The following is a 12457-nucleotide window of genomic DNA, read 5'->3' as shown; positions in this document are numbered from 1 at the left end:
GAATCATATAGTGTGAATGTCAGGACAGGTCTAGAGAAATGATCCACTTCCCTTCCCAGATGAGGAGCGTAAGGCCCAGAAAGGAACCTGGGAACTTACTCTGCATCCACCTCTAGTCAGAAGCAGAGCCAGATCCAGGCTCAAGGTTCTGACTGGGGTCGAAGCAGAATGGGGGACCTGGCCCACTGGTCATTTACATTGCCATCAAAGTGACATCTCGAGCAGTAACTAAAGCTAGATAACCAATTTCATAAGGTGGAAAGGAGTTCCATGAGGCCCACAAAGATTGAAATATTCATTAGTTATTTGTATATTCTTGAAACTAGAAAAGGGATTTTTCAAAGCAAAAACCTATTTCAGACACTCCTATATATTTTCCACAGTATTCCCCCCAACCTCTGTCAACTGACAGTCTCTGACAGAGACCCAGAAAATGAGCTAACTCTATAGCTCACAACTAGCTGGCTTCACGACGGGCCAGAACCAGGCATACCTAATGGCGCAACCAGGCCCAACTGCCACAGCACTTGTGTTGTGTCCAATCAGAAGCCAACAGACCTCTTACTGCCAACTGGAAACTACTCCCAGAATTTTGATTCCAGAGGGATGTCTGCAAGAGCTGTGCTTCCAACCCCTTTTCCAACATACCAGCCCTTTTTGCCCAACAGGAATAAAAATCTAGGCTCTGTGTTTAAGCTGGAAAAGGAATAAAGACTAAAAACACTGTCAAAACACTTTTGCATTGAGCCTCCACACCTCTTACCTCCCCTCTTGAAAGTTATAACCTGCATGAAATAATCCTAGTTCAAAGCAGAATGTATTAATCTGCATTAAGGACCTTTGAAAACAGGAGCCTAGGAAGGCCTCTGAGATTCAAGCAATGAACCTATCCACGCAGAGTACACGGAATCCACAAGCCAGGGTACTTCTGTGAAGGACTCTGTGCTGGAAGTGAACAAATGCTCGGTGCTCTAATGACAGATTCGAATGCAATCACCTCGGCATGCCTCCATCTACTCATCCAAAGAACTGGGAGCTCTCTGGGCTTGTGTTCAACTGCTTCATCTAGATGAGGGCACGGCTTCTCTCAGAAGCCAAGGTTCCATCTTGGTCTGGCCACCCAAACAATTCTCTCTCATTGGGCCAGACACAGGACAGCGTTGCTATTTTTCCCTAGCCTTGTATTTAAAAATTAGAATATGCAAATGTATGCAAAATTAGGTACATTCTGTGGAGAAAATTCCCACTTACAAATAAAAATCTTTCTTAAATTTTCCAAAAAAGAAAAGGAAAAGGTAACTGGATTCCCTAAAACTATACTTTTCCCTCATATCCTACACCACCTCACTTTCAAATAGGAAGATAAATGAGATTTTAAGACAATTCACTTTTAACTGGTTGCTTGTTCCTTGTTAGTGATTTCAAACACCAGGTAAATTGATAGCTATAGTTATGACTGTACATAGCTGATACTGTTTCCCATTTATACTTTTAGAATGTAAAGGCTGCCATTTTAATTGGTATTCAGAGGTCTGCAAACGTGCAAACCCAAGCAGTTCAATTATTTTGCCAAACTGGGAAAGTGAGTTACCTAGAAACAAATGGGAGTGACAGATTAAAAGGCTATTCTTGCTAATACTTTCAAATTGGGCTAAAGTTAGTTATACCCTGTTGAGTCCTTGTACTTAGAACGAACAATGCAGCAAGCATGGCGAGACATACTGCTTGGGCCTCTAATCTTAGCTGTGACATTTCCTGTCTCATGTTCTACCATCAATAGTGACCTACTTGCTATACCATGTGATTTTCCAACTAGGGCTTTTGATGCTCACACATGGGAAACACAATTATTTTTATATTTAGCACAAAATGTCGCCATGAAACATTTCAAATGATTTCCAGTTCAAGATATCCACACTAATCTTGATTTGTGATAATCTTTTTTTGCTCTGTTAGAAACATAATAACAGTTATGACTCACTAAAAACAAAGCTTTCACCTTTTTTTAAAGGAATGTGTGAAAATGCTAACTTATATTAGTATCTAGTAAATTGAAAACTAACTAGCAAAAAGTGAAAGAATCATGACCTGGTTACTTATCTTGTTTGAAAAACTGGACACAAATGATTTTTGTTGAAAGTGATAGGAAACAACTCTGCTAGTTATCATTTAGGTTTGAAATGTTCAGAAAAGTGAAAATAACTTACTAATGATGATAAAAGAGTAGACAAAAACTAACACTCCAAAATGGAATAGTAGTTTCCAAAAAGACAGAGCCACAGGAGTTGTTAGGTAAAAAACTATGGGCAAAACTAAAAAGCTCACCAAAAAACAATGCATAATAAGATTACAAATACCTAGCAAGAGAGCCTTCCAATACGACAAAATATGTCTGACAGTAACTCAGGAAAGTTGATTTACTAGGCAAAGTAAAACTGTCATACACAGTTTTCAAAATTAAGAAGAAAGCCATCATTGCAAATTTATGTATGTATGTGATGGCAAAAGACTGTTCAAAATTTGGTCTTTTCTTGTTAGCTTTTATCCACAAACCCTAAAGAAATGAACAACAGGTCCTACATTCTAATGAACTACACTTGTCTACTGTCACTTGTGAATTAGCAAATTCTCAACACTCAACCAAATCTCCAAAACAGATGTCAGGAGTCTGCAATACACCTATTTAAGTGAATTTCCAAAACTCTGTGGCTACACCAGCTAGAAAGCAGCTGCTTTAGTGAATCATAAAAGACCTTTCAAAGCACAGTGTTCACACATGGAAAAGCACATGTTCTACTTTGCCTCTGCCAAAGAAGCCTCACTGCCATCCCCCCAAGTACTTAGGAAATATTCCAGCAATGTGTGTGTACCCATTATGGATTCCTTCCCATTGCTACTGCTTTTGCTATACATCTTCTATAACTTCATGCTGTTTCCCACCCACACAGCTTACAAAGTAAAAAAAAAAGAAAAAGAAAAAGGAAAAAAGAAAGCCTTTGTTGAGCCATAAAAGAGCCAATGTACTGTATATGAAAACTACCCTGTCAAAGGCAAGCTCTCAAGAGCTTACACAGATTGTGCACCTAACTTACATAATAACGACACATTGACCCAGCCCTTTAATTACCGATCTCATTGTCACCTGGACCCTTATAGGCTCTTACCCAATTATACACCCAAATCTACTTAGGTTATAAAATGAGAAAGAGAGTACCCCACCAGGACACACAGGAAGAAAGTACAATGTGAACAACATCAAAACATCCTCTTCCCTGTCTTCCCCCTTCAGTTTTTTTCTGACTTGACTCTGATGCAAAACATAAAAACAATCTGGAAGAACCAGATTAAAAATTACTCTCAAATATATATGTATTCTATTCACCATAAAATTTAGATCTGCTTTTGGAAATCTGATACAAGAAGTTTAGCTGAGGAGTATATTTCATAGTAAGCGACTCTACAGGTTTTCGTGATAGTGGGGACCCCAGGAGGCAGAAAACAGTGTCAAGTGGGTTTAGACTGATACTCTGCGCAGAGAGAGACACCTTAGCTTGCAAGGTCACCTGGGGAAAGATCCAGGGAAGATGAGGAGGTGGGGGGAATGTGAAGTTCTTGTCAGCGTTGAAATGATGATTTATTTAGTTGGGTTGTAAAGTCACACTGCAAGCTTCAGAAAATAATGGCTCACAACATATTCAGTAAATGACATAGCAACCCGCAGAAGGACAGAGAAAGAAAGAACACAAAAGCAAGTATTTTAGTGGAGAAGGTCCTGAGCTGAAAGACAGAGCAAAAGGACTTTGGAGGAAGGCACTCTGCTTCATTTCTGTCAATCTCTTCCAAATCAATATGTGAGGTAAAGCTATTTTTCAATTTGCACCTTCATAATTATTTCAGAATAATTAAGAACAGAGTACTAAGAATAAATCATTTTAGTAGATACATGAGTTCAAATGAAAAATTATGGGTAAGCAGAGAAAACAATTTTACTTTAAGTGAATTTACCACTTCAAATTATCATGCAATCATAATCCTCCCAATTTACAATTTAGCCTTATATGTATACCCTCATTTTTTAAGAGTTTATGCCCAATTAAGGGAGTTGGAATCCTTAAAACTATAATCAACATAAAAAATAAAGCTTAGTATTACTCAAATTTCCTTCTTGTGCCAAGTTCTCTTGACCTCTTATGTAACACTACTGTAGTAAGCCTATCTTTTCTCCAAAGAACTTTGATCTATATCTTATTTTATCCTCAAAGAGAGAAAGAAAGAAAAGCAAGCTTTGTTAGTTTTCAAGTTTTATAGGAAAAAAATCTAAGGTGCATGTACTCAGCTCAAACGACAATTGGCATCTTACTGTACTCCTAGTGTAGGAGATAAAGACTGACTATGGATCATTAGAGGTCAAAACTGCTACATATTCATTTCTTCATTAACTTATTCACTTGATTACTCATTCAATTTACAAATACAGACAGGGTCTCTGCCCTCATGGAACCTATATTCTAGAGGGGGAGACAGAGAAAAACAAGTAGACAAAGAGGTAAATTATATAAGACTGTGCCTAGAACCTCAAAGAAAAGAAAAATGAGGAAGAAACAAAGAACTGGGTGGGGGAGGTCTCCTATAACAGATTAGATGGGATAGTCCTGAGAGGTGCCATGAAGAGGAGCCCTGAATGGAGAGGATGTAGCCACAGGAACCGGGGATGTGTGATCCAAGCAGAGGGAACAGCAGATGCAAAGGGTCAGAAGTGGGAATAAGACGGGCTTGTTAGACAAATAACAAGGAAGCTAGTGTGGTTGGAAAACTGAATGAGGGCAAGAGGTTAAGTAATGAGGTCACTGAGATGGGGTGAGCCCATCACTTAAGGCCCTGCAGTCGTCTTGGGACTGTCTTCCAAGGCAAAGGGAAGCCATGGAGAGCAGGGAAGGGACATGAGCAGATGAACCTGAGTCTAAATCCCAGCTTAACCAGTCAGTAGCTATGTGACATAAGCAAATTACTAGCTACTCTTGGATGCTAAATTTCTAATTTATAAAAGGGCACTCAATAAATAACGGCCAGTTATAATCATCAGTAATTTTATCATTATTGTTAATGCTATGATATGTAAGTAAAGTTAATAAAAATTTTTTACATTCAAATAGGCCTATACTGCAAAATAACATATCAGAAATATAGAATTACTGAGCACTAAACAAATTATTTTAATCTTTTTTATTCAATAATGATCATATATTTATTGAGTACAAATAGACATAAATTAGTGCATTCAAATTCATTAGGGTTTATTGTAGTTCTAATCAGAATAATTATTGATCTAGGCTCATTTCTCTGACCTTAATTAGCATGCATTGTGGCTTTTCTTTCTCTGTCAACCTAACCTTGCCATTTTGTATCCAGAAATGTGTAGCAGCTCATGGTATCTACCAACTACACAGCAGTCATAAGGGCAATTTCATGGTTGCTTTCCAAGGTCACAATGTGTAGCAGACACTTACAATTGCCTGACAATATCTATTGCTCCCTGACTTCCATATACATACTTCTTTCTTACTAAAAGAATCTCGATTTTGTTCAAATTCACCTCCCCTCTCCCGCAGGCAGTGATGGCAATCTTCTCACTAGTGACTGATTTAGAGATGGGTTTGTGATGCTGTTCTGATCAATGAGATGAGAAGAAAGGTCTTCTCGGATTCTTCTTGGTAATGTTTTCATACTCTTCAAAAGGAGACCCAGGAAGGGGGTATCCATTTTCTGTGCTCTAGACATTGGCATACCCACAAGTGACATCCAAAGGACTGCAGCCATCTTGCAAACAAGAAAAGAACCCGTCTTAGAGTGAATTGGTCCCTGAGGACAACAGAGGCAGAGAGATGAAAGGAACCTGTATCCTTGATGATGCCATTGTGTCACTGAATCAACCAATCCTGCTGTCTGTCTGCCCTACTTCTCACATGAGAAAATATACTTCCCTTATTGTTTAGGTCGATTTGAGTTGGGGGTTTATGTTATGTACAGAAGGTCTCCTAGCAGGTGTAACATACTAACTCCACATGAAAATTTCCCTTTGACAACATCACTCATTTCTTTGTGTCTGGGAAGGTCTTGGAATGGAACTAGAACTTCTGACTCTAGCTCAGTGAACTCCAACAATCCTGGATATGGGATGATACAGCATTTTAACTTACAACACTAGGACAGTCACCTGGAAAAGCCCAAGGGAAAAACACCCTCAAAATCACAAAAGGAAGATGGTACTCTGGCATGGGTAGCTGGTACCAAATGGTCCCTGAGTGTGGCTTTCCCAACCTGTTTAAAAGCCTTGACTTTCACCTCCTGCCTGCTTAGGACATCTGTTTTTCACCCCAAACCTAAATGAAGTAAACCTTTCATTGGTCTTTTTTTTCCATAAGGCTAAGAATTCTGAGCCCTTATCCAATTACAAGAATTTCAATAGAGACCACATAGGACTAACACAGATCCCAGGCACAGGCCAGATGTTAAGGAAGCAGAAGCAGCTTCACACTCCACTGGACAAGAGGATTAAGGGGCAGAAGCAATCCAGAGGAGAGGTACAAAATTGTGACTTGTAGTCAGGAGGCAGACCTGCCTGAAAAGGAAGGGGGAAATACCATGATCATCAAAGGACAACAGCTGTTTTTTTCTAGCTATGTAGAGTTACTTTAAAACTGAAAATATTAGGGACCAGTAAAATAAAATACCCATTTTACAAAAAAAAGCATATATGATAACTGACTGTGGAGGGAAAGGATGGAGCAGGATTACTGCTTGAGGAGCTGCTAGTTGGGGCTGGGAATCAAGTAAAAGATTACATAAATGTCTAATAGTTCACAATAAGCGAAAAAGCAGTATGGCTCGAAATCATTCCAGTCTAATAAGCATTTTTCCTACAAGAAAATTGTGGAATTATAAATTTAGCACATAATGGGGAGCAGAAAACGTAATGCACACAGATATCATAATTTGTACAGTATTTGAGAAACATTACTAGAAAATGGGGTGAATATTATAACTGGTGAAAATTTGCTAAGAGATCATAATTAAAACAGAATAGTACATGGTGCCTTAGCTCTGGAAAGGGTCACTATCAGGATTCCAGTTAGTGTCTTCATTATAAATCTGCAGCGAAATGGAAATTCATTCAATGTGCGGATGGTCTCTAACTACGTGACTTAGTCAGGGGCAGGAGAGTGGCAGAAAAATATCTGGAGCGATCAGAAACAACACAATGTAAGGAGGTAGACCAGGAAAAGTAACCTGAAACTAGAAATAAAAATTAAGTAAAATAACTGAAGGAGAGAAAACTGCAACTCACTGGCAATAATTCTGGAGGGAAAGAAAAAAGTGACAACTGTTGACATCAGCTACAAGGTAATAACCCAGCCTCACAAGAGAAACAGACCATGCTTGGTCAGAACAACAAATGAAGAACTTATCAACACAGGCGCATCAGTCCACATGTCCTGTTTTTAAAGAAATTAAGGAAGCCCTGCCCTTCTTTTCCTCATTCTGTGGACACCTGTCTTGATTTTTGTAGAAAGTCCTCTCCTTGGTATAATGAATATGTGTTGCTAGTAGAGCCCTGTAATCTACCCCCCAACCCCTTACCCCCCCTCCCCACCCCCCGGGCTAAGTGGCTTTATTAGAGAAAGCCAGGATTACGAAGGATTTAAGAGTTGGCATTAGGGCCTTTCTTCTTGCCAAAGGTGGGCACAACATTGACAAAGTGCAGCTTGTATAGCATCCGCTGCTTGCCCCGGCCTGTCTTCTTTTTCTCCTGTTTGGCCACCTTCGGAGCTTGATCTCTTACTTTCCCAGCACAGGCCAGGGAACTTTACCTCCAAGCTTGTGGCCAGATAATTCCAGAGTGGTCAGAGCCTCCACCCTACACCGGCCTAGGGTACCTAATCCTCTAGGGGCGTTCCTGCCAGGAGCACGACTTGATCTCCTGGAGTGATGCCCTCTGGCGAGGCTACATGAGCCTTGATTTGTGGGTTCTCCTGGCTGGTCACCTTGAGGGTGTGTAGCTCCTGGGTGTGGACAAAAAGCTGCATGTAAGGAGTGAACCAAGGCCACCACTGACACTTCCATGAAGATAGAGTCAAGAAAGAGCTGATCTTGTTTTTTAATAACAGAAAAAATGAGCAGGAGATGGTAAGAGTGATTAGGCAGGTAGCGGGGTGGCAAGTAAGAGTAAGGTTGGTGAAAAGTGAGGTTGTGTGAGGCTCATTACTTTTGCACTGTGTCAGGCCATCAGAGCCTGTAATATCCCAGGGAGAAGAAGCCACATTATTGGGATCTTTTTCTTAGTTATCAGAAAGACACTGGAATGCTCTAGGAAAGTCCTTTGAAACTGGTCAAAAATGCAGTTACTCCCGCAGAGATAAGATTCACACTGATTATAACAGAAACTTTATAAAGTAGAGGTCTCACCTGAACTGAAAGGAAAGAGAATGTTAAAGAAAGGAAGACACTATTGGAGGGTGGGGTTAAATGAAAGAGGGAAGTTGAAGTTAGGGAAATTTAGAAGTTGAAGGATGAGAACTTTCTGACTGTGAGAACTTCTGTTTGCGTAAGATAGTCTCGAAGTGTAAGAGGAAGCAGATTTGGTATTTGGGATGCTGAAAAGCAGATTTGAGAAAATGCCAAAGCTGGCAGAAGCTCCCTGGCTGCAGGGAAGGGGATGAGCGATGTGTTCCACAGACATTTGCCTCTACCCCTCACCTGAGCCTCCCTCCGTCCTCCCAGGCCCCAGCTCCCAGGTGAAAGCAGAAGCCCTGGGATATGCAGTGGCAGGTGCTCCTGACTTACAAGTTCCAAAAGAAACCAGTGTTTGAGTCCATGACCTAATCTAGGACTGCTCATCTTCTCTCTTGCCTTGAACATCTAAATAACTTTCAGATGTAATCACTCAATTTTCTCATGATGTTTTCTTGGTAGGTATGAGAAGAAAGCACCTATGTTAAGTGAGGCTTAATCTCCCAGATGAGACGGAAAATCGGGGTCCTTGATCTCTTGCAGTCTTTTAAAGCCCGTTAAGAGCTGACATAAAAGGGCTATGCTAATGGCCCTGACCTCGGGCAGTTATGCCTAATGCGGCTGACCTATAAACTCCACCTGGGCACACAGCCTGTACACAACCTCAGTAAGCCAGCTCTGACGTAAGAACTAGTGCTTACCTAAGCCATCAGACTACATCATAAACATGACCATGTAGGGGGCACTTCTCGAACCAAAGGAGATTTATAAATGAAAAATATTATGAAAATTAGTCTGAAATAAAAATCTGCTGGAATTTTTTTTTTCAATCTTCTCTTAACAAATATCAACTTTCCCCATTATGCTGAGCTCTGGATATTAGCAGCCTCTAGGCCCAGCACCAACTTGTTCTTCCAAGGCCCCCAACCTTCCCACAGCCAAAGCTAGCTAGTCACCTGCACTGGATGGTGAAAGGAATGAAGCCATCGGAGACTCTGAAAGATATGACAGTGAGGCTGTCCCAAGTCTCAAAGTGGGGCCCATGAGTCTGCCTTTTCAAGGTATGACAAAGTATGGGAAGGAAAAAGAAGCCAAGGGAGATGGCCTAGACTAGCGTAGCAGTTGGAGTCATTCTTGCCGAAGAAACGACAGGGAGGTGGTGAGTGGAGGCAAGGCAGGAATGAAGCAAAGGGACTCTGAAGATGGAGGGGGCAGCAACGGATGACAGTTATATGAGGTGCTGAGACTGGTGCCGAAGCCCAAAGTTTGGCACTAGGATTCAGTTGTTGCTACCATTCAAACGTTTAGTGAATATCTTTGTGCATATCCTTTTAAAGGCTGGCAAGTGTTCACTTGTAATTCTTTGTAGCCTCTAGTGCACCTAGCAACTATTTCTTGAATACCCTTTCTTGAGGAGCTAAAGGTGAAAGGTGTGGTCCCTGTCCTCAAGTGGCTCCCAGTCTGGAGGGGGAGATTACAGGAGACAGGGGCTCTGTGGACAAGACACACCAGTCCAAAGAGGGACATGGAAAAGCTTCCCAAAGGTGCTAAGGCTTGAACTGCTTTTTGAGTTAGGTAGGGAGAGAAGAGGTGCTTCCCGTGATTGATACTCAATTACTATTTGTTAATTAATTTCAGTTCATTTTGATTTGTAATGATTACCTGGAAGATCATTCAAGGACCGGGAGCTAGTTCGTATCACCACTGTTTGTTTTTTTTTTGAGGAAGATTAGCCCTGAGCTAACTGCTGCCAATCCTCCTCTTTTTGCTAAGGAAGACTGGCCCTGAGCTAACAACCATGCCCATCTTCCTACCACAGCACGGCTTTGCCAAGCAGTGCCATGTCCGCACCTGGGATCCAAACCAGCGAACCCCAGGCCGCCAAAGTGGAACGTGCGAACTTAACTGCTGCGCCACTGGGCTGGCCCCACCAGTGTTTTTATTATTGTCAATTGAAAAGATCAATCTGTCCATTTTAGTGTCCAGGGAATAATCCTAAAAAATACTATACCTTACCTTTGGCTGAGTTGGGGAGTAAACTCATAGTTTTCCTAATTATGAGACATCTTGTTCTACTTATTTCGTAGCAAAAAGTTTTAAAAGCTTTTGAAAAGATCACATTTTGCTCACTTGAAACATGTGTGTATATTTTAGCATAAAATACACTTGGCAGCTGCTAACATAATTGGATGGCAACGCCTTGCAAAAACTTGATTTCTTTTTAATCAAATTTTTAGAACCATACTGGGTTTCTTGCCAGTGCTGCAATAGTGAGCAATAAATACATCATTAGATCAATGGTGGTCTGATGACGGATTACTCAAAAGATAGTTCCAGCCAAGAAGAATAAGCCCAGAAGTCTCATTGTACAAAGATTAATAAAATATTGTTTAAAACATAGATACTGAATTAATATAACAGGGAAGAAAACACTGCAAAATAGAACAGAACAGCCATGGCTTTATAATGTAGTGATATTGATCATGGATTTTCCTAAGTACTCTAGAGCAGCCACACTATTATACATGCCTCTGATTAGACCCAGAGATGAGAAGGAAAAAGTTATAAAAAAAGAAACTAACCAGAGGAAGGCCTGCTGCAATAATAAATTATTTAAAGAAAGCAGGGCGAGTGGGTTGTGAAGACAATATAAAACAGAATCAATGCCCCCAAGAAACCCCAAACCATCAGCACCTCTATAAATTTCTTACCAACCTGTCTGACATTTTATGTGAGGTATTTCTTTCCCATCCCTCTTCCCAACCCATCCCACACCCCCACCCTTCACTTCTTGCCAGTTCTTTTCTCAGAGCTTAACATTTGTTTTTCTTTTGTAGCCCAGGATGCCGTCTTCAGTTATATTTCTCAACCTCTATCAGCAGACTGTCTGTAAGGCCACAGATGAGTGCATCTGTTACTTCATTCATCTGGATCTTAAACTCCTCACAGAGACTATAAACTGGGAATGTCTAATATGATACACTTATCAATCTGACTTTAATATTATCCTTCTTTTTTTTCCTTACTATTGGTATAGTTAAACTCACAAAGCTAGAGTAAAACTTCTACAGCTCCATGACTGTTCTATGTTAGAGGATGTCACCAGATCCAAAAAACTAAAGCGAAGATAGGAGCTTGAGAGGGCAGTTTGGAGGAGAAATAGTCAAAATGGCTAAAATATAAGTATTAGGAGATGTTAAAAGGGCAGATTGACTTGAAAAGTAAATTTTTATAAGTAGATTTCGTCATGGGAATAAGAGTAAGGAAAGAAGAGTCAAAAACTTGAAAAGAATTTGTCAAATTCTTTTTGCCAAAAGTATATTATGGTCAAAGAAAAAAGAGCAAGAATTGTTGCTTAGAAGCTTGCTATGACCCATGGCCCAGTTTCAAGAAAAGTAGCCTTCTACTGTAGTTATTAGGCACAAATCAGTCCCATGTATAATCAGGGGCTGTGATTACATCTTAGGCTTTTAAAATGTTCTAGGTCCATCCAATCATGCAGACACTGGGCAAAGGAAATATAAGCAACTCTATTTTGCCAGCATAAAAACATTAGCAGCAGAACAAGACTCAATAGGCAAACGGAACAGGTCTAAAATACTAGCCCAAAGAATCTGACATATAGGCTTTGCTGCCTTTGTGCTCTATGACCTTTAGCAAATCATTTGCCATTCTGGGTCAAGGCTGGCTGGTTAAGATGAGGGTCACTGAACCAATGGTGAATCGTATATGGTGGTTAACTTTATAAAGGAAACTATTCCAAGGTCACATTCAATATAAAAAAAAGTTCGAAGAAAGAGGTAAAAAAAATTGTAGATGATATGAATGACTAAGCATAACCCTATTATATCACCACGATGATAAATAAAAACAATTCAAAATGCAAGGCCTATTTCTCAGTTTTTGGTGTCATCTTTGACTATGAAAGACAGGATCTAAATATTATTAT

At 40.2% G+C, this 12457-nt stretch overlaps 1 protein-coding gene and 1 pseudogene across 1 annotated transcript in view; both read right to left on the bottom strand.

The window, feature by feature from the left end:
• MARCHF3 (membrane associated ring-CH-type finger 3) overlaps positions 1-12457 on the bottom strand; it is a 137087-nt gene that overhangs the window by 120568 nt on the left and 4062 nt on the right. The window lies entirely within an intron of this gene.
• Positions 7700-10230, bottom strand: LOC124241862 (ubiquitin-like protein FUBI; annotated as a pseudogene).

The sequence above is a fragment of the Equus quagga genome, chromosome 7 (assembly GCF_021613505.1).
Source record: "Equus quagga isolate Etosha38 chromosome 7, UCLA_HA_Equagga_1.0, whole genome shotgun sequence".
Lineage (NCBI taxonomy): Eukaryota > Metazoa > Chordata > Mammalia > Perissodactyla > Equidae > Equus > Equus quagga.
The sequence above is the reverse complement of the archived record's forward strand: the minus strand, read 5'-3'. Positions and strand labels throughout refer to the sequence as shown.